This window comes from Anomalospiza imberbis, chromosome 7, assembly GCF_031753505.1.
Source record: "Anomalospiza imberbis isolate Cuckoo-Finch-1a 21T00152 chromosome 7, ASM3175350v1, whole genome shotgun sequence".
In the NCBI taxonomy this organism is placed as follows: Eukaryota; Metazoa; Chordata; class Aves; order Passeriformes; family Viduidae; genus Anomalospiza; species Anomalospiza imberbis.
The window spans coordinates 12,356,349-12,377,585 of record NC_089687.1 but is presented as its reverse complement, the minus strand read 5'-3'; the positions used below and the strand labels follow the sequence as shown (position 1 = coordinate 12,377,585).

The following is a 21,237-nucleotide window of genomic DNA, read 5'->3' as shown; positions in this document are numbered from 1 at the left end:
ATGTGCTTAACAAGCTTTCTAGTTGAGGACAAGGTAATGCTATAATAATACAATGCTTACATGAATGTATTCATAGACACACAAACTTCCTCATAAACTTCACTGGTGGAGTAAGTTGCTACAGGTTTACTACACAGTTTACCCACTTTTAAAGGCTTTCACCTCTGTATTTAAATACAGGAACTAACAAACAGTGAAGTGTTATATGGTGTAAATTTAGGGAGTAGTATCTGTAGCAAAGTGCAGCTGAAGAGGAATTTTTGTAGACAAAATTTGTAGCCACTTGTTTCACCATCCGAACCACTTCATAATGAGCTTCCAGAAGAGATTTTCCATTCAAGTTCCCATTTAGACCTTCTTTAATAAGACATTTCCCAGCACAATAGTGCAAAGTTACGTTGTAGGTGCAAGAAAATTCTGATAGTTTTTAGCCAAGTCCTGTCAGAGTTTATTCTAGAAGGAGTGCCATTCTTGAAGAGGTAAAATACTGTCATAACAAAAAACTGTTACAAAATTCTGTTGCCAGGATCTCTCTGCTAAGTTGTGAGATGCTTTAGAAAAAAAAAATTCTATTGCCACTTAAACGGTGAAGGGGCATCAAAGCTTCCAAACATTTGCAAAAGATGTGATTAAACATGGAATAGGGAAAACTGCACTTATAGTAACGAAGATAGTAGACTAGAAATTAAGGGCTTTCATGGTCAGAATATTTTTACATTAAAAAGTTATCTTGTTTAATTTTCAGAAGGACATTTTAACTTCATTCTAAGTTACATCAGCTTAATTAGAGATTGTAGACAGAAGTAAGTACTTTAAAATAATATAATTTTAATTGAAAATTCTTTTTCTTTCTGAAGTATTGCTCCCACACTGCTAGAATGCTGACTGCTATAAAAGCCAGTAATTTTCATTGTTAATGCAATATATTTGTCAATATTTTGATCTGGACAATTTGATTTAAAAATAAGAGGGACAAGATCTGTTAGCATGAATTTTTTTCAAGTATGCTCACACTACCTTCCAACAGCAGTTGTTCAACAAGGTAGCACTGTTCAACTCAGGGAGGTAAATCCTCAACTAGCTGCTTATTATTCTAAAAAAAATATATCCTGCCTTATCCATTTTTGTAATATTTCACGCTTTTACCAAACTGGCTTCAGTGTGATCTGTAAGACACTAAGGCACACTTTCTACTCTACATTTAACAGGTAAAGTTTCATTTAATGTATCTGCTTCAGCAGTACTCTTCAGCAAACATTGGCCCACTGGAAGGAGTCCAAAGGGGAAGGAGAGTGAATGACAGTTAGGAACCATGACCTACAAAAAACAACTGCGAAATCAGGAGTTATTTGAAAGAGTTAAAAAACTATAAAGAGTGAAAAACATAATGGTTTTTGAATATTTATCATACAGGTGCAAAAAAAGGGGAAAAATAATCTCATGGCTATGCCCAGTATGGAATTAATTAATATGCTTAATCTGCAGAAAGTGAAAGGTAAGGTAAATGTTGTTGGGTTTTTTCCTTATGATAAAGTAGTCCAGTTCTTTAAACAAACTGCTATGATAATACCACAATCTTAGCTGCATTTTAAAAAATGTCATGCCAAAAATTATATATGTGTAACTGATCTTGGCTTTGGGCCATGGACTGACTTCTTCTAACTCTTTGTAGACCCTTTATTTTCTTTTGATTCTTGGCTATCAAGTTATTTACAATAAACTTAGCTCCTTCTGTAAAAGTTCTAAGATCAGGCCCTAAATCTGTCATGGTGTTGATAATCATGACGATCAGAAGTGTAACACTTGTAAAACTGGAATGTGCAATCCCTTACCTCACAAAATGTCAGTGAGAATCTCCTTAAAAATGACCTTGTGATATGATCCTGACAAATCCCAGCTGTATCTGAAATGGAAAGGTTATTTGACAGTGAACTTTATTTTAGTGTGGTGACTTCCGGCTGTTTGTAACAAAAATAAAGTGAATGGTACAGTCAAAACACCATAATCTCATACAAGACCAAAACCAGAGTCATATTTCATTTCCTATTGCTTGTTTCAGATACATTTTAGTTTTTTTGCTTTATGGTTTTTGAATGCTGAAGTTCATAAATCATGGTAAGGTCAGCTGCATTCTCTTAAGTATATAAATAATCTGTAAAATGTACTTCTTGTTAGGCTATCCATGCCCAAATAAAAAATAATCTTTGACTACATTATTTTTTATGTGGAACAAACTCTCTTTGAGGGCACACTATGTACATGTAGTTCTTGTTACAAGTTATCTGAGCCTAGACTAACTCTGGCAGCTCAACTTTGCACATACAGAAAACTGTATTTTGCGAACAAATGGGACATCACAGCATTCTAGATAATACAGTGGGGGGTGGCGTTTCTGTTCATCAAGCATTCCTCTGTTTCCCCTATGAATACTATCAAAGAATAACCAGGTGTGCAAAGGGTATAGGAAAAGAGCTAAATATCTGGGATTTACATTTTTCCCATCACCAGTTTCTGGAACCAACTTCAGCTAATTTCTATTTAGAACTGCTCAGAAGGGAAGCATGAGTTCTAATCTTTGCAAAGAAAAAATATTTACTGTTTAGTCATCCCACCACACTTACTGTTGTTTATGACTCTGGCAGTGACACACAGTGCCCTCTTACATTCTTAGTGAATTAGAAACTAAATATATGTACAAAAAATACTGTCCCCATCTCCAGGAATTTGCAGTTTAAAAAATGTTATTGCAGGATAAAGCAACAGCTGGTGACAAATTTTTTCATCTCTACTGAAATTTTACCTGTTTAGAAAGTGAAAGAAAATAGAATAAAATAAATGCAATATAAATGACAATGAAAATGAATTTTCTCCCCTAAATTGTTCTATAGAATTTTTCTTCCTAAAGTGCTGAAGCAAAAAATATATCTGTAACCATGGAGATTATACCAGGCAACATGCATAATAATTCAAAATGTGGCATCACACAAATGCTCTTTGTCATGAGTGGATTACTACAAAGAAGTAGGTTTCCTCTAAACAATTTTCAGAAGCAGGGTAGATGTGGTTAATTTCTTAACCCTCTTTTTTGCAAGGGGAAAGTGGAAGTGTCAGCATTGTGGTATGTGCAGGAGAGTTGTATTGCATTCAGTTTGAAAAGACTCAACTTTCCAGGTTCTTGGCAGTTTTTAATCATAGATACAATTTGCTGAAAATGTTTATCTTCTGTGAACCGTCACATCAGAGCAATGAATCCACCACAATGCCCACATGGCATGAAAGATGTCCATGGAGACACAGTTACAGGATAAATAGTAAACAGTGCTAATTAATTTTTGCTTGGTTCTTCTTGGGTTTGTTCATTTGTTTTTAGGACCACACGCAAATGACCAGAATCTATATTAAAAACCATTCCTGATTAATCCTAGAAATACCACGAATTGGCTAATTTAAGTGTTAGCTGTAAAACAGGATTCCTTCACTTTTGGCAATGTTTTTTTTCTCTGTTTATTCTTTCATTGCATGGATGGTAGCAAATAGCAAATAACTCTCAGTCTGCCAGCTTCTAGTGCAGGATGAATATTGGTGCACTTCTGGTACAACCCATAAGGCAGAGGGAAAGAATTGCTGTAATCAGGACCTTTCTTAATACCTTAATTTCATAATTTCACTTTTCCTCACAAGGAGTTACCTAAAATCTGGTGGTTTGCAGTTTGAGTTAGGAAGAGAAACTGATGATGATGTAAGAATGATGCAAATCCTCTTTTATTAACAACATGAAAAACATTGTTTCCTTGACAAGAGGAGAACTTCAGAAGATACTTCCTTTTTATGCAGTCCTGAAGTACTCTGCTGTTTCTCAGAGCCACATAACTATTTTTTCTGCCTCTGCAACTTCTTTTTTCCAATTCCTGGCATTTTTCCCCCAACCCTGAAATTACAGATTTTAGTAAATCTCTTTCAAATTCCTCCTCCATGTTATTTAGCTTTGGCAATAAGCCGTTGTTGCACCTATCACTTTTTTAAGGATGAATTTTTTTTTGCATTTATTTTAAGTGACAGGCCTTTTTTATGCTCTCCAACTTGAAAATGCAATTTCACCCAGCCATCAGTGGATAGAGCTAGAAGGTAATTAATTCTTTCCCTTTCTCTTCTGCAGGAGGCCACCTAGAAGCCCAGTGTCAAAGCAGGAGTTAACACAGTTATTTAAGGTATTACTTCTGTCCCAGAGGAGCTGAACCCCTAGGAAATCAGTGGTAATCATAATTTCCATAATTTCCCAAAGTGGGTGTTATCATGCAAAGCATGTTTTTTTCAGAAGGAATAATTTTACCCAACATATTCACTCTTAAATTTAGTGAGTGGAATTCAAATAGGTCAACACTGAAGCCTAGACAAATTAAGCAAATTAAAGCAATGAGGAAAGGTATGTTTTCTTTTGTAACTGGCAAGATAGCTGTGCCTGGCTGTGTGATTAGTAACACTGGAGATGGCCAGAGAGAATTTGGATTTGAGAACTGATAAAGACTTGAAGAAATAATCACAGTAAATGCAGCAATAGCCATTACTTTCTTTTCCCGAGTAGTGAAAACTGCTCCGTGCTGCGCACACGTGACAGTATTGTAGCTCAATGATTTAATAAAGCACTCGGCATTCCCATCTCGTGTGAGCCAAATCAGGGACACTTCCATCCCTTTGCATTCTGACTTCAGACTTAATTTCTGCATCCATTGGTAGAATTTGCACTAAAATATGTGATGTGTTTAAGACAGAGCCCTTCCTACCTTCTTCTCTTACTCCTGCACTCAGCTCCGGTGAGGCCACACCTCAAATCCTGTGTCCCGCTCTGTCCCTCCGTTCAGGGAGGACACTGAGTGCTGGAGTGAGTCCAGAGAAGGGCAACGAGGCTGGTGAAGGGTCTGGAGCACAAGTACTATGAGGAGCGGCTGAGGGAGCTGGGGGTGTTTAGCCCTGAGAAAAGGAGGCTCAAGAGGAACCTTCTCACTTTCTACAACCCCCGGACAGGAGCCTGCAGCCATGTGGGGGTCGGGCTCTTCTCCCAGGCAGCCAGGGACAGGATGAGGAGGACACAGCCTCAAGTGCACCAGGTGAGGTTTGGGTGGGACATCAGGAGGAATTTCTTCACAGAAAGGGCGATCAGACATTGGAATGGGCTGCCCAGGGAGGTGGTGGAGTCACGGTCTCTGGAGGTGTTTAGGGAAAGACTGGACGTGGCACTGAGTGCCATGGTCTAATTGACATAGTGGTGGTGTCTGGTCATGGATTGGACTCGATGATCTCAAAGGTCTTTTCCAACCTAAATGACTGTGATTCTTTTGGGTCAAACCGAGCCTGCGGGGCTTTCGGGCTCAGCCGCCCGGCGGGGCTGTGCACAGAGCGCGGGGGCACAGACGGAGGCGGCCGTGGCGCGGGCCGCCCCTTTCGGCCGCTGCGTTGGCGGCACCGGCCCCTCACAGCCGGGGGCTCGGCCCCTCATGCGGCGGGGGCTCGGCCCCTCACAGCCGGGGCCCGCCCCTCACGGCCCCCGCCGGCCCCGCCCCAAAGCTGATTGGTTCATGAGCGCCACGTGACCAGCGGGCGGGCGCGCGCTCGCGGGGAGCCGGGCCCGGCGGGAGCGGCGCCGGCGAGGGCGGAAGTGCGCGGCGGGGGCGCGCGGGCGGCGGCGCTGCTCCCTCAATGAGAGCCGGGCGCGGCGGCGGCAGCAGGGGCGCCGGGGGGCACAGCCGAGACTGGAGCCGGGCTGGAGCCGCCGTGCGGAGCCGGGCCTTAGCCCCCAGGTGAGAGTGAGCAGCGGCCTCGGGATCCCCCAACCCCGGGCTGGTGGGGCCTCAGCCGTCCCGGCCCCGCGCCCTCGGTGAAGGCGGGCGGGAGTCGCCGGCTCCTGGCCGCAACCTGGGGATGTGGCTGAGCGCCCGTCTCGGCGCCCTGCGGAGAGGGAGGGAAGGAAGGTGTCACCGGCGGTGCGGGGCAGTCCCCCTCTCCCGGGTGCGTCGGGCGAGGAGAGCCCCTCGGCTCTACCCGGGGGTTCCTCGGCCGTGGGAGAGCACCAGGGATGGGCGAGGGGAGAGCGGGGGCAGCCGGTGACCGTCGGGCCTGCGCGGGAGCCGCAGTGGGCGGCGAGAGGCCCCGCTCGTGGATTCGGCCGCTCCTGCGGCTCCCGGTGGCGCTGGGCTGAGGTGGAGCCGGGGACCGCTGTGGCTCCTATCTGCAAGTGGGACGTGGGGGAGGGAAAGGGCGAGGAGGAGCTGGCCTTGAGCGTTAGTGCAGGCTGCCCTGCCTTCACTTGGTGCCGTCGGATAAGTGATAACGTTTCGTCTGCGGGAGATAAACAGAGGGTTTGGGATGCTGGTTTTCTCAGCTGAGCCAGAAGTTCCTGGGGAGTCTTGTTTTATCTGGGTATGTTCTCTCTCTGCCCATCTTTATCCTCCCTGCAGCCTTACCCGTGTAGATCTTGTAGGAAGAGAAGGGTGGTGCCTGAGTGTGACCTTACCTGGAGAAGGGCAGGGAGTGAGGTGAGACAAAGCAGCCCAGTCATGTTTCCTGAACAGCTGGTGGAGGCCTAGCTCGGTCATTCTGCTGGAGCCCTGTTGAATCGATTTTGTTCTGAGAACAGGAGACTTAGCCTTGACTGTGCCTGGGTATTTTCATGGTGGAAGGGAACAAGGAGACTGCACCTGCACAAGGAGCAGCCTTGCCCTTCAAAGCTGAAGTGTGCAGTCTGAGTAGTTTTGGGTTTTGCTTTTTTAAAAACTGTTCTAACAGTTCTTCTCTGGTTCCAAGATCCTTGTTTCTCTTCTGAGGAACAGGGAGGTGCCTGTCCTCATCTTCAGAGGTACATGATTTTCAAGAAAAGCTGTCTTTTCTTCTTAATGTCTTAAACACTCCCGGCCCCCACCCCCCAATTAAAGTTGTTAAAGTGAGAGTAGGAACTAACAAATCTGAACCAGACTTGTGGTTCTTGGAAGTGATTTGCTTGAAGGCTGAAAATAATTTTATTATAGAGAATTTAATAGTAACAGCTCAATCTTACTTGACAATAGCATCTTTGCACTTATTCATGCATAGCAGACTTGCTAGAATAATTTTAACTATTTGCATTTTTGCTTATGATCAGATCATACCAACTTACCATGGTGAAATATTTTGCATTTATTTCCTCTATTAAATACTTCATTTAGGAATAGAATAACCTTCAGATTAGTCCTGTAAACAAGTTTCCTATGTTTGATGTTTAGCAGTAAATTGTTTATTTTCACTTCTTTTGGAGTAAGCCAAAACTTGATTCTGTTTTGCATGCCTGGAAAAAAGTGAAACTGACCTATTTTTGCTAGCGTTATGTATATACTGCAGAGGAATTTCTAGTCTAAAGATTTAGGTGGAATGCTTTACAAAAGCTCTTAACTGAAAGCTTAATTTGACCAGACAATATCCTTTCTTGGCCATCCTTTAAAACTCTCAACCTTGTCTCTAATTGTCAGTGCAGGGGTACTGGATATCTGGGTAGAAGAGCAGTTGAGGCATTTTAATCAAATCAAGTCAGTAATGATGGGACACTGCCTGGACCACTTGGATGTGTACACTAAAATCCTGGATGGTTTATAGTTTCTGTGATCTAATGCCTTATTTGGACTCTTGAGTCTTTTCAGCTGCTTCATTGATTTTGCACCTATTGTTGTTTGACCAAATGCTGGATAAAATTACTTGCTTCTCTAGGAAGTGTTGGGGTCCAAGCTTCACATGAAACAAAATTGTCCTGTGAACAGAGCAGAAATGGCCACATGAAACAGTGGAACAGACTGTAGCATCATGACTTGGGAATCTGGTTCCTAGTTTGTTCTTGTCCTGTAAACCTGTTCACTTTCCATGCAGTGGATAATTGCACAGTAACTCAGTCATTTCCTACAAACTAGATTCAGGCTTCATGTGACTGATTAAATGAATTGCTTTCTATTACACAACGGATTCGTGTGAATTGATAGGCTCTCTTAGCAGGGGTACTGAGGGAGCCTGTTTCTCATGACAGTTGTGGCACACCCATGGGAGTGCAAGTGCACAGTGGTATCAAGATAAGCACTGCCTGAGGTCAGTAGGTGTCTTGTGCCTGTTGCTGTAGCAAGGCACTTGGGATGGCAGTAGTGGTGTCCGGGGGTTTGAGTGAAAGGCAGTGGCTGGGGAGGCCACAGAAGTAGATAAATGTAGGTGCTTGATGCTTTTCACTCCCTGGGTGCCTGACTTCAAGTAACTTTGCATGGCTCACTTAGGGGATGTGCTGATCCTAATTATCAACCAGGTTATATAGCAACTTATAGTCTCAAACTCATTCTGTCTTGAGTTGGAAATACTATCCTACTGATAAAAATCTGCGGTTTTTAGATTTTCTCTCTTCATCCACCTTTGAGCCCTGTGTCTCTGCTAACTGTTCTGCATCACTGTCAAGCAGTGGTGATAAGATTCCATTGCTTGTTGCCTGCTATTGCTTGGAGCAGCAAGGTCAGCAAACTGTCTTGGTTGATTCACTGTCCTAGTGGTAATAGTCAATTCTGTGGCTTTTGTTGTATGATACAGTTGATTCTTGCTTCTTGATAAGAGGTTCAGAACATGTATTTGAAAAGTCCTTGCTAATAGCTGCTATGGCGCAATATTTTGTTAGTAGCTCTTTTAGCTCATTAAAAAGAGCTAACCAACTTCCTCCATGCCTGCCCTAGAAATATCAAGTTGTCTTGTCATTTAAGCAAGTCTGTATAACTCATGCTTTCTCTCTTCATGTTCTCCCAAATACTGTTTTAATAGTAATATTAGAGGATCTGTTTTGTTTCTTGTGCTTGAGATGTGCAAATGTGTTTTTCAAGACCTGTCAAAATGAAAGTCATGGAGTCTTGTAATGTGAGAATGTTATTTAGGCTGATGTGTAAGTAGCTACTTGATTCTTTATGGTAACAAAGAGCTCGCTTAGAACTTCATCTGTTTTCTGGGGAGCCCTGAGCCCATAGCCCTCCTTGCTGAAGTTGTTGACAAAGGAATAATGGTTGATTACACAAATATGAGACTTAATGGAAATGCAGTCCTGACTAGGAATCTTTGCTGGATCACAAGTTGAAGACCGAAAAAATCAGTTGTGGGATTATAAGCATTTGTTAAAAACTTAATCCTGTCAGCTGTTACTTTGTGAATTAGTGCTGCTGTCAGTTGAAGTGATTAGTGTGAAATGTTTTAGGCCACTAATAATGCAGCGAAACTGGAGTTTTTAATATGCTCTTCCTAAATTTGGAATGTGTCAAAACTAATCTGAAGTCAATGCATAGAACTGGAAAGCTGAGAACATGCTGAGTTAAGCAGATGCTGTGATTTCTCTGGTTTCTAGCTCTTTCTTTATATATTTTTACCTGTAGTGAAAGATTTTTTTTTTTTTTTCAGAAAAGTACTGGAGACCTAGACTTTTAATATTGATGACTTTTTTTTCCAAGCTGGTGGTTTGAATCACAGGTTTAATAGAGGAAAGAATCCCATTTTATAGACAAGATTGTTATAAAGTACTGTATTACAGGATTATATCTGACTTGACACAGCACTTTAAAAGATTATTTGTAGGAACTACCTGAACCCTGGACTTCATCCTGCAGAACACACACTAAAGTGGCTTTTTTTTTTATTTATTTTTTTTAAGTAGATGCTTTATAAGGTTACTGCTACCCTGCTCCAGAGGATGCTGTCTTGGGTACCAGTCTAAAACAGACATTTAACAAGTGAAGTAGTTTTAGATCAAGTTGCATGCCAGTTGCCTCAGCTTTCCAGAAAAGAGATGGTTTTGCTAATTGGGGAAGCTGCTCCCTGATTAAAATTGATTAATTGTAAAGTATGTAGTGATCTGTGATACAACCTTTCCACTAAACTGCTGCTGCAGTAAAAAACTCCTCTCCATGATGGTACTCTTCTGCTATTTAGTGTTTTTGGCTTACTGTGAGATCTCATTTTGGGTAGGCAAGGAATTCTCATTAGTGTACTCACCAAGAAGTCTCACTGACTGACTTTTATGGCAGCTTTCTGCTTTTATCTACCATGTCATAAAATAGACTAGCCAAGAAATTTAAGGAAATGGTTTTTCAAAAGACAGCACCAGTTTCAAGCATACATTCCTATCTCTCTTTGTACTTTACCATGTTTTAAAACACAATTTAAGAATGAATTTTTAAACAATTCTGCAGGTGTTGGAAATTTACTTTTAAGTTTGTTTTATAAGGCAAACTAAATTTAAAGTAGGCTTTTTTAGTTGAATCTGTTCTGAAGTTTTAATGGAAGAAAAGTGATTAAAAAATTATTAGGCAGGCCAGTTGGTGGTGATACTATGCATCTTTATAGTATTAGATAAAGTTTCTAATAAAGTGTTAGTCATGATGGATTGGCTTTAAGTTTTCTAGCTCTGCTGTACTACTTGTGCAAGTTGAAAAATGGGCCTTCCCACAGATAAGATTTATAGCAACTGCATTGCTGGGCACAGACTTGAGTTAAAGTTGCTGAGGCTGGAAGACACTTGTGGAGACTGCCTAGTCCAGTCCTCCTGCTGACTGCTACTCCTGACCCATAAGCTGGCTCATTATCATCTCTAGGCAGAGCTTTGTGCACCTGAGCTTTTCTTATGGGAAAGACAAGTCTCCTGCCTTGCTGGTCTGTCCTAAAGAGCTTCTAGCCATCCACACAGCAGCACTGTAGCCATGAGAGCTATCCCAGCTCATCTCTGCGGTCCCAGTGAGGTTCTAACCCCTGCAGCTACACACAGACCCCCAGTCTCCAGCTTGTTCCCTGTGCTGCATGCATTAGTGTATGGAAGCACCCTATTGTGCTGATTTCCCCAGAAAGGCACGAGCTCCGAGATGAGCTGGCTGTATATCAGAATAGTAGGGGTTTTATTCTGGTTAAGTGCTCTGCAGAGATAGGAAATGTCTCCAGGAGCACACAAGAATAAATGCACAGTTTATATTCTGCACTAGTTCTGTATGTTCATGTGACCTGTCATTTGCTAGGTCATAAAGGGAAGTGTCCTGAGCTAAATGTGTCCTAATTCTCTGTGTTAAAGTCAAGTGGTTCTGAGTTAATAGTCTGCCACCCAAACCTAGAGTTACCAAGCAAGTTATATTGTGCTACTCTTAATTCTACAGCACTCTGGAGGCTGTGTTGAAGAGCACACATTTGGCTGTAAATGTTTTTATAGTGGTAGGCACAGCACTATATGAGGGAGACCAAGGATAGCACTTCTCCTGTAAGTAAAGCTCTCCACAGCTTTTTAGTCTTCTCAACTATAGGGATAATGAAATTGCATAAGACCCCTGTACTGGTGTAATAATTCAGTTCCCATTTGAAGACAGAAATACTGCTTTTGGCTTTGATGTAAAGTATATGAATAGAGTAGTCTGGAAAACTGTCTGTTATTGAAAACATCTGCTCCAAGTCCAGTAGAAAGGCAGCTTCTTGCATGTGCAGAATACCTTGGTATGGTATTCTCTACCTCATTGGGGAAACTGAAGTAAAGAAATCTGTTTAAAGATGACTTAACACAGCAGCTGAATTATGGCTACTAAATGTCACTGTTGTTTTGTGTGATGTTGTTGTTTTGTGTGTTTGATTGAAAGATGGAGGGAAAGGTTCAGTGCTTGACACTTGTATGATGTTGCCTGATTGAGGGAGCTTAGTGACTCACAGTACATATCTGTGAACCCCCTCAGTGAAGTCAGTGAAGTGCTTAAAATAGTGGAAAGTACCTTCATAGGCTATAGGAAGGCGATTCCTGAGTGCTCCTAGGGAGCTGGGATTCTATGGTTAAGAGTGAGCTCAGGATGGGAGATTATTACTTGCCTATCTGCATCAAATGTGGTCTCAACAGTGGCTTACATTTCCCCAAATGGAGATGTGGGTGTGAGATATTAACTTCAGTTTGCTAGCAAGGAATGTAATTGTATGGGCAGACACATTTGCTTCTGCCAGTATTACCTGAATAATGTTTGGAATTGTGATTTATCCCAGCCGTCCAGTTCACTGGGGAAGCATGATCTAGGGAGATACATCCTTCGGGGAAGTAACAGTAGCAGCTTGTGGCCTGTCTGCAGTGTCTGGTGCTATGTTTGTGGGACCAACGGGCTGGGTCTGACAGCCCCAGGACTGGGTAACAGTAGTGACAACTCCTGCAACTCTGTAGCACGCTTCTTGTTTGAATTGGCGTTTGTTGGAGTTTGTGAAATCAGTGGCAGTGATAACTTCCTTGTGGATTATGTTTGTGCAGCTTTTTCACTGAAGTAACTGAAACCATGTTGTAACCTGGTACTGAGATGAGATTTTGGTTATTTTGAGCTCTAGTGTGCCACTTAAGACACTGATTGTGTGATCTGAGATGTTTGGCTGTTGTATCTGTTAGGCTTCTGGAGATCCAGTTAAAATTGGTATGAGATTAACTATCTGAAGCATGTCAACACTGTCTCTTAGTGGTTTGGTGGACTTCATGTATGCTGTGTATCAAAGATGGACATGTTTCTGCACAGGTTAGCTTTCAAAGGAAGTGTAGTTGAAATACACTTTGCAAGTCAGTGGGAGTGAGGCTGTTGAGCAAGTCTGTTTGCCTGAGTGTCACTTTTCTATGAGCCAGATTAACTAGTGTGAACAGTGGTGTCATAATTCACCCTGAGTAATTAGGCAACTAGACTGTTATCGCCACAGCGACAAACTCTTAGCATAGTAATACTGATTAATGGTATTAACTCAGTCTTTGTGCTTGTAGAAGAATTCTGTCAGGTTTTCTAGCAAAAGCAACATGGTAGATCCCTCTCTGTTGTAGTCTGTCTGCAATATGTCTTCTGGGTGTTAATATTAGATTTGGAGGCTTTCTGGAAGTACTCAGAGAGGTCTGGCCAGATATCTCCCCACAGAAGAAGTGGTTTTAGCTGTAATGGCACTACTGTCTTATGACTTTCTCTCCAGGTAACACTATCTTGCTGAAATAAAGAGTATATTCTATATGGTGCTACATACGCCCTACTAGTTGCTCTGTACTGAGTAATATGGAAAATAATGTGGAGAGTGGTTTCTTGCTTTTCCCCATAAAACTCTATGTAACTATGATGCTTGCATGCTATCTGTGCAACAATGAGGCAGTTACTATAAATGTACTGCCTACATGCAGTGAAATTTCTTCATACAGTTGATACCTGGCTGTTAAGAGCATTAGCTTTATAGCATGACATTGAAACCTTATTTACTTAAATACAGATGTATGTGATTTTTTCAGGGGGGTAGGGGAGGGTGTGCTCCAGTGCCTTAAAAGCACTGTTGGAGGGAAGTCCTTTTTCTTCTCTGAGCTACTGCTCTGATGGAATTCTAAAAATAAACAGCCAACCAAAACCAAGTAAACCACAACTGAAAAAAAACCCCAAACAAATTCAGATATTTAAGTTCCTTAGGAACAGGGATATATATTTGCTTACATTTCACTTCAGCATAAGATCTGAGTTTTAAAGGGCTGCTTTAAAGCGTTGCTCTTCTGAGCAATGGATCAGACTGATTCTTTCCTGTCACTAAATCTTTGAAGGTTGTAAGCTTGCTACAGACTTGGACAGTTTTTCTTAGACATCAAGATTATTCTTAGACATCAAGATTATTCTTAGCAAGGTTATTGGCTTGAGATTACTGCTGATGTGTAAGGTAATGTCTATTTGTAATAAGTAATCTAGAATGGTCCTGTACTGAATTATGTGAGAGGGCATATATTTAAGAATTTTATCTAGTAAGTAAATGTAAATTAAATGCTGTCAGATTTGGTTTCCAAGCTGCATGGATGCATCTCTGAAAACTTGTAAGAAGAGTTAAGCTGTGCTTGGTAAGGATGGAGGGGATTGTGGGGAATGTGAGTATATACAGGTATTTTGTACTTAAAATGGATCACTGTTGTGGTGGTCCAGATCTGAACGGAGACTTAAAAGATGGAATTATCTAAGTCTAGCTATAACCTGTTAGAAAGAGCAGCATGGTAGACTTTGTAGGTTGCAGGGACAATGATCAGTTAAAGGAGCACTGCACCTGGGAGGCTCTTGTTCTTCCTGTTCTACATAACTGTAGGTGCCAAAAAATCTTTTGTATACTCAGTCCACTCTTCTCAAAATCATTTGATCTTACTTACTTTTTTAGTCTAAGTGAAGAGGTGGAGATGGCTTTGCATGCAAATGTGTGAAATAGTGAAAAGTAAGATACGGTGTGGAGACCAGGGTTTCTAATAGAGATTCTTAATCCTAATTGGCTGGTATTCAGTGGTTGGATGTCTGATGCTATTGATACTGTTGGAATATTTTGGTGTGATATCTGTGTCCTTTTTTCATGCATGCAGAGAGGGCTCCTGATCACAACTATATTAAAAATACTGTTTTTATACTCCCTGTGATATTTTCCAGATGAGCAAGTCTTAGGGACTCTCCTGCAGTACAAGTTCATCTCACAGTCTGCAGTCTTTCTTATTATGGAAGCTAGTACTCCAGTCTGATTCTTTTCATGAAAAGAAATTCTGAATTAAAATGGTTCTTCAATCTGTGCCTGTCATTTCCCCAGCCTTGTAGGAGATGGAGAACAGTAATGACCTGGCTTCAGGTTCTGGTTTAACTTTTAACTGCTGAAACATAGTGAACTTGCTAGTCCTGGTCTTGCTTCACGTGTCTGTTAGTTAGCAGTGTCTATGTAGCTCCTGCCAAAGCATATTTGTGACAGCCAATATCTGTAAGTGTACGCACAATTCTGGGGGGTTTAGGCAGGATTAGTAACTAATAATAATAGACTGAAATTGGTGTACTGCAACTTTCAGCGTATCAAGTAAATGTATATATTCTGTGTTTTTTCCTGTAGTATTTAGGGATATGGTTGTTGCCAATTTGAACAAGAATCTAGCCTATACAAAGAGGTTAGATCCCTTTAGGTGTACAGAGTAAAGTAGTTCCTTGCCTTAAATTCTTACTTTTCATCCTGATATTATAAAGTATTAAGTTTTCAAAATCTGTTTTGAGTTTCCTTTCCAGTGTCCTTATTGTGGCAACTGCAAGTCTACTAGTAGACATTAGGGAAAGAAAATGCCTGATTACCAAAAGCAAATCTGAGGCTTGGGTTTCACTCCAGTGCTCAGCCTGGCCACTGCAGCAGGGTAGTGGCTGCCCCTTGTGTAAGGAGTGAATTGTGATCAGGGTCAGGGAACTGCCCTGTTTCTGCAGCAGTATAAGTAACTGCTTGGCTGCTAAACCTTCTTTGGCCTTAGTTGTGCAAACTCCCTTCACATCAGCACTGGGGCATGTGTGGCCTTGCAGATGTGACTGGCAGGCCCAGTGGGCTGTGCTGAATGGCTCTGCTGCAGGAGGAGGTGGGCTGGAACAGCCAGGGGCAAGAAAGAGGGTACTGAGGGACAGGGGATGGGGATGGCAGCATTGGGTGATGTAAATGGGGACTGCAAAACTACCCCAGTGTGCTCTGGGAGTTATTTCAAGCTGAAAGAATTCTTTGAGCCAATTAAATATGGCTCAGAAAAATCTATAAGCACAACTGAGAAGGTAGAAACATCCAGCATTAGATATTATTCTTATTATTATCAGGAGTTTCTACCAAACACATCATGATCTCTGTTTAGCTTGGAAACCATTAACTGGATATATGCCAAGAGTTAAGATGATAGCACAGCAAAAGAGGACAGAGTAGCATTTGTAATTTTTCAGCCTGCATATCCTAAAATTTTCAGTGGCATTAAATATGCCACTTAGTCTCAAATGGGTTTTTTTTAGTTAAATTACCAGTTGGAGCATTTACAGTCCATTGAAAGCTAATGGAATTTCAGTACTTAAATATTTTCTGGGTAACCTCAGAATGGCTGAGGAGCTCTTACAGTTCATAGCTCAGTGAGATTGTTAATTAGTTTTGTGATCCAGGGAATTTCTGTGACTGCATTCTTATGGGCATATCACAGAACCAAACACTTCAAAGCCTCTAACTCATATTCTGATAAATGAGGATCACTAAAATACCATTGCAAACCTTGTTCTTTCTGTGCTGGCTTTTGATGACATCATATTTAAGTCTTTATAATAGGTTGAATACCCAGATTTTCCTTTAAAAGTAGGTATCTGAAGGGTTTAACAAAGCTCCTCTGTCAAGCTATTGGGCTAAGGGTTTCTAGAATCCCATTTTAAAATCCAAAGAATGGCTGCTTTCAGTGGCAGGATAGCAATGAAAAGAAATGTCCAAAGATATCAGCTGCACAGCAAGAGAACAAGGGCTGATCTCAGCAATTTTGAGCTTAAAGCTTTATTTCAGTTTTAAATCTCAAACTGAATGGAAGAACTAGCAGCAGCTCCAATTAAAGCCTTTGGAGGGTCTCAGATTCTTTTATTACGGCAGTAGAATATTTATTGGAAAACAGGTAGACTTAGTGAAGCTTCTCTTTTTTTATTCCTTATGTACTTGGATGAACTGTAGCAAAGTTTCTTTCTTGTGAAGTGACAAGAGCGTTTTCCTTTAAGCGTTCTGCAGCTGAAATAAACAGGGATGTGAGTGTGGTCTGGTTTGAAATACATGTAGCTATTCAGTTATAGTCTTTGAATCTTGGTATTGGGTAAACCAGTCCTGTTAGTAAACTGTGTTCTGAGCAGTTTTACTGTTTATGTTGAGGAGAGGGTGGAGAAAAAGCAGTTTACTAAGCTGTTTATAAACAATTGCCTTGAAGTGCTCAGTTTCAAGGGACCAGCCAAGAATGACACAACATTGTGAAGGGGGCTTTAGTTAACCTGCAGAAATTGTAATCTGAACAGATAAAGGAAGGCTGAAATAGCTGGTGAGTTTAGGGTTAGATATCTTACATTGAAGATGGCATGGTTTGGTTAGTCCTGTGGCCAAGTCGAGATCTTCAGAAGTCTAAATCAAAACAGCTGATTAGTAACTCCTATGGTTTGAATTGTAGACTCTGTGCTTCATGTGGGCAGCCTGTGCCTGGTGTAACTTTCCTTTCTTGATCTGAAGAGCATCTTTCAGCAGCATCACAAAGCTCCTATTGTGCATAAGGCTGTGTGTTACCTATTATAGAATAAATACAGCATTATCAAGTCAGTGGCTTAATCCTTATCTTTGAAAAAGATAAGATGAAACAGGTAATTACTTCTATTTTCTTGAAGAAGAAGGACTGCTAGAAAAAGTTTCTCTGACATGGCATCTGTCTAGCAATGGTAACCAGAAGAAACCACCTCCCCTACCTCACTCCCTCAAATAAACTTTCTGAAGGTTGAAGGTTTGGGGTGTGCTGGAGGCTTTTTGTTTGCCTTTTTTTTTTGTGGTTTGTTTTTTTTTTGTTTTTTTTTTTTTTTTTTTTTTTTTTTTTTTTTGTTTTTGTTTTTTTTTTTTTTTTACACCTTATGACACTTAGCATATGAAGTTCAACATGGTGTCATTAGACCCAAGGGTAAAGTGACAGATGGAAATTAAATAGATTGACTGGCCAATGGATTGCTTCTTGTCCTGTCAGAGGAGGGTGAATCTTGCTGGAAAGTAAACTGTGTCCAAAGAACAAGTAAAGAGCAAGAGGAGGCATCTTACCACAGCATTAGGTGTCTTGTCTGGACACCTACTCAGAGTGCGCTCTTCAGCCTTAAAGACCCTTTGCCTTAAATTTATGCCCCTTAAACTGAAGGGACTTGAGTAAGGATTTAAAGCAACTGCAGTTGTCACAGGTTCTTCTAGACACTGCTCCTTTTTTGAGAAGTGTTGGATTTCCCAAGACTTGTTTTTCTGTGAACAGATGAGTTTATGTCAGTGTCTTGACTGCCTCAAGGATGCTTAATGTACAGAATAGGAAGAAAATTCATCCTTGCCTACTCTATTAGAGGAGAGAGCTTCCACTTGTGTTAATAGATTTTAATTTTTTTTTTTACTTTATTTAACCTCAAGGAACTGTTAGAAGTGAGCTTTGAACCATGTTGTGTAAACTGTTTCTTGGGCTGCAGAGGTGGAGATAAAAATAAACAAACAGTTGGCTCCAAAGCCTTCTCTTGTTTCATTAGAATATTCCTATTATAATCTCACCATGCCCCTTTCTGAAGCAGTGATGTGCTGTCAGCCTGTTGTTCTGTAAGCACTGGTACTTCTGCACTGATACTTACTGTTAATCCTGTGTCACTGCTTCAGCCTTGCCTTGTCCTCTGTTCTTGCCTCCTCACTGCTTGGCTATTCTGCGCTGGAGGGGGCCATGCTCCTTCTGATGCCACCAAAGAAGAGCTGCTTTGTGTGCAGCTTCTGGGACCTCACAGAGTGCACACTGCACAGGGTCTGTGTTGTGAGCATACTGCTGCACTCACGGGGTCCCTGCAGTCCTGATCCTCTGAAATATTCGAGTGGCACTTGGAACAGCTCTGCAGGGAAGATCAAGTACCTTGGCCCTGAAGAGCTTGAGATGCAGTTAAACTGTAAATTTTTATGCTATTGGATGGATTTTGTATAATATTATACTTTGATTATGAACCAGGTAATAGTGTAAGGCTGACCTTGCAGTTTCTACAGGCCGTTGTTTGGGTGGAATAGAGAAGGAAGGATTTAAATACTCCCTCCACTTACCTTTATGATGAACTCAAGCTTGTTGGTATTTTTCCTAAAATAGAACTATTCATTTACCATGACCATGTAAAGATGTTATTTGTATTGACAGAAAGAGAAGTCTTTTCTCTTGGCTATTAGTAAATTATGCCTTTATTGTAGTTGCATAGTACAGTGGACTTAGTGCTGCTGCCTATTACATATTCCTAAGTTTGTGATGCCAGAAAAATGTCTAATTTGAAAACTTTGTATTAGATAACACAACAGTTACAACAATGTTAGGATGTCTGATAAAAGAATACTGACAGGTTAAAACTAGTCACAATTATATAAAAAGTAGCTAAGGGTCATACTCCAGAAAGCAGCTTATCTACTACTGTGAAAGCCAGACTACTCTTGGGCTAGGACAAAGCAGCATTCTCTACAATTTAAGAGCAGGCTGTGTTATTTCTAGAACACTTAAAAGTCCCTGAACTGTCTCATTGTGTGGCCAATCTGTAGCTCTTGTTTCTTGGGTGTTTATGTCCAAGTAAGCTGAATTCTAGTTTACTGTTTGTAGACTATGTGGACAATAGGCAAAACAACAACTTCTGGAGTTCAGGTGCTACCTGTTGTGTTTTTTTCACATTCTCTTGGCAGGGAAATGTTCTCTTCCTCTCTTGCCTCTCTGGTGACTAAGAGTTAAAAATCAGACTCTGTGGCAATGGCTGAATTCACTGTCCCCAACAAATGTATGTTTGTGCTGTACAGGGAGAACCTATGGAGAAGTAGGAATTGTCACGCCCCATTTCTGTACTAAGGAGTGTCCTGGATGAGGGAGCTGATGTATAACATAATAGAGAAGATTAACAGAGGAAAATATCTGTCTTCACTTACCAGTGTTTATCCCAGAATGAGCACTTAAAGATGATTAATTTGCATTGCTGAACTAAATGTGTGTAGCAAACGGGTGTGAGTAAAAAACTCTGCATGGAAAAATACTTCAGCTCAGATGTTTGAAAATGCTGTCCTGAGGGCACTTCTTGATTGTTGGCATGTTTGTTCTTGTATGCATGATTCAACGAGAACTTAGCTTGATTTGTTGCTTTTCAGAACATCAAGTCATGACAAGGGTAAAAAATAGTCACTATCAGTGTACTCTAAGGGCGGTTGTCCAGACTGGTCATGGAATTATCAGTCTCAGAATGCAGGGCACATAAACTGGATTGCTTGGAGCAAACTGCTTTCAGGGAGAGGTTTGGACTGGACAGTATCCAAAGGTCCCTTTCCAAGCTAAATAATACTATGGCATGTTTGTTGGCTGACAATCCCTTAGTCGCTTGTTAATTATGTTTAGGCCAGCTGGTTGTCCTGAAGTATATTTTCCAATATACTACTCAGTAACTTCTACTGTTGGCCTTGTGTTTCCATACAGTAGCACTTGCTGATGTGGCAGTTGCAGTGTTTTTCTAGAGTAATTGTGTCCAGGTAGATTTGAGACTCCTGGAAGGTCCATTGCTTCTGTGCTTCTGGAATAAAGTGTGCTGCTGTAAATCAAGGCTGGTACAGCCACTTCCTGCAGCAGTGTTTTCTGAATGGTCTGCTGGTCTCCTTACAGCTCTCTGCCAGTATATGAACAGCTGGGGTCCTTTGTGGTGCTCCAAGGGCACAAGAATCTCTATCCTGCCATCTACCATATACACATCATGTGTCTGAAATATTCATATTAGGGTTTTTTTCTGTTTGGGAATCCTGACTGGTGACACATCTTTGTTTCAGGTATTTCTGCTTTTTTCTTCAATGTGCTGTCCTTAGAGATGCTGCTCTGTGCTAATCAGCATGGCAGCTGCTGCTTGTGCTTCTGGTACAACTACTGTGTCCAGCTACTCTTAAAAAAACCCAACCAACCAACCAAAAAAAAAAAAAAAAGGCAGTATTATTTTTAAGGAGCCTCCAGTATTTAATTACTAGGCTCACATAACACACAAACAGAGGCTTGTTAGCTAGGGCTTGTTTATTGAAGCTTACTCCTTTATGGCTTAGCAACACCAGGAGAAGAATAGGAACTGAGATTTTTTTTTTTTTTTTCTGTAAAGCAGGATTTTTTTTCTAAGCAAATTAGATTTGCAGCTTCAAAAGGCAGGAAGAGTGTAAAATAAATGGTAATACCATGTCATGAGACTTTCTGCTAGAAGCTCTTGCAACTTGTTCCTGCCAATTTACTGTGTATCTCTGCTGTTTTCTTAGCCTACGTAGGGAGAAGATCAAAAGCCAGATTTCTGCCTATGAGCAGATCTAAGGTGTAGCTTTATCAACATTAAAGAAATATTTTAGAAAGGTGTAATGCCTTATAAGAAGAACAATAAAAAACACTTATTTTCATATCTTTTGAGAAAGAGTCAGTTTTTCTTTAGAAGCTGCTCTAGACACTAGTCTTGTAGGCTGGGTTTACAAATTAAGAGCAGCTTGTTATAAACCTTTGGCACTTTTATTAATCATACTGTTGTCACAAATAGAAGGCATTTGTTTTAAGACCTTGTCCTACTCATACTTAAGGCATGGTTTGCATGCCAGTGCATCGGAGTGGCCCATTCTTTAGGCTTGCAGGACAGGGTTTTAATCTGGTCATTCAGCACGTGTGAGACACTTTACCTG

The 21,237-nt window shown here is 41.0% G+C and overlaps 2 protein-coding genes across 4 annotated transcripts in view; one reads left to right on the top strand and one right to left on the bottom strand.

Moving 5' to 3' along the window:
* Positions 1–5,414, bottom strand: part of LOC137476948 (leucine-zipper-like transcriptional regulator 1) — a 50,447-nt gene extending 45,033 nt beyond the window's left edge. For both annotated transcript variants that reach the window (XM_068195439.1, XM_068195444.1), the window contains exons 1-2: positions 5,197–5,414; positions 1,833–1,903 (exon numbers count right to left, since the gene is read on the bottom strand). The gene's annotated coding sequence lies outside the window, so the exon portion shown is untranslated. The remainder of the gene's footprint in view (positions 1–1,832; positions 1,904–5,196) is intronic.
* The window catches only part of RALB (RAS like proto-oncogene B), a 48,046-nt gene that overhangs the window by 15,815 nt on the left and 10,994 nt on the right, over positions 1–21,237 (top strand). The window contains exon 3 of one of the 2 annotated variants that reach the window (XM_068195452.1): positions 4,157–4,253. The gene's annotated coding sequence lies outside the window, so the exon portion shown is untranslated. Of the gene's footprint in view, positions 1–4,156; positions 4,254–5,643; positions 5,796–21,237 lie in introns of those variants that run through there. The other variant, XM_068195451.1, reaches the window with a different exon arrangement.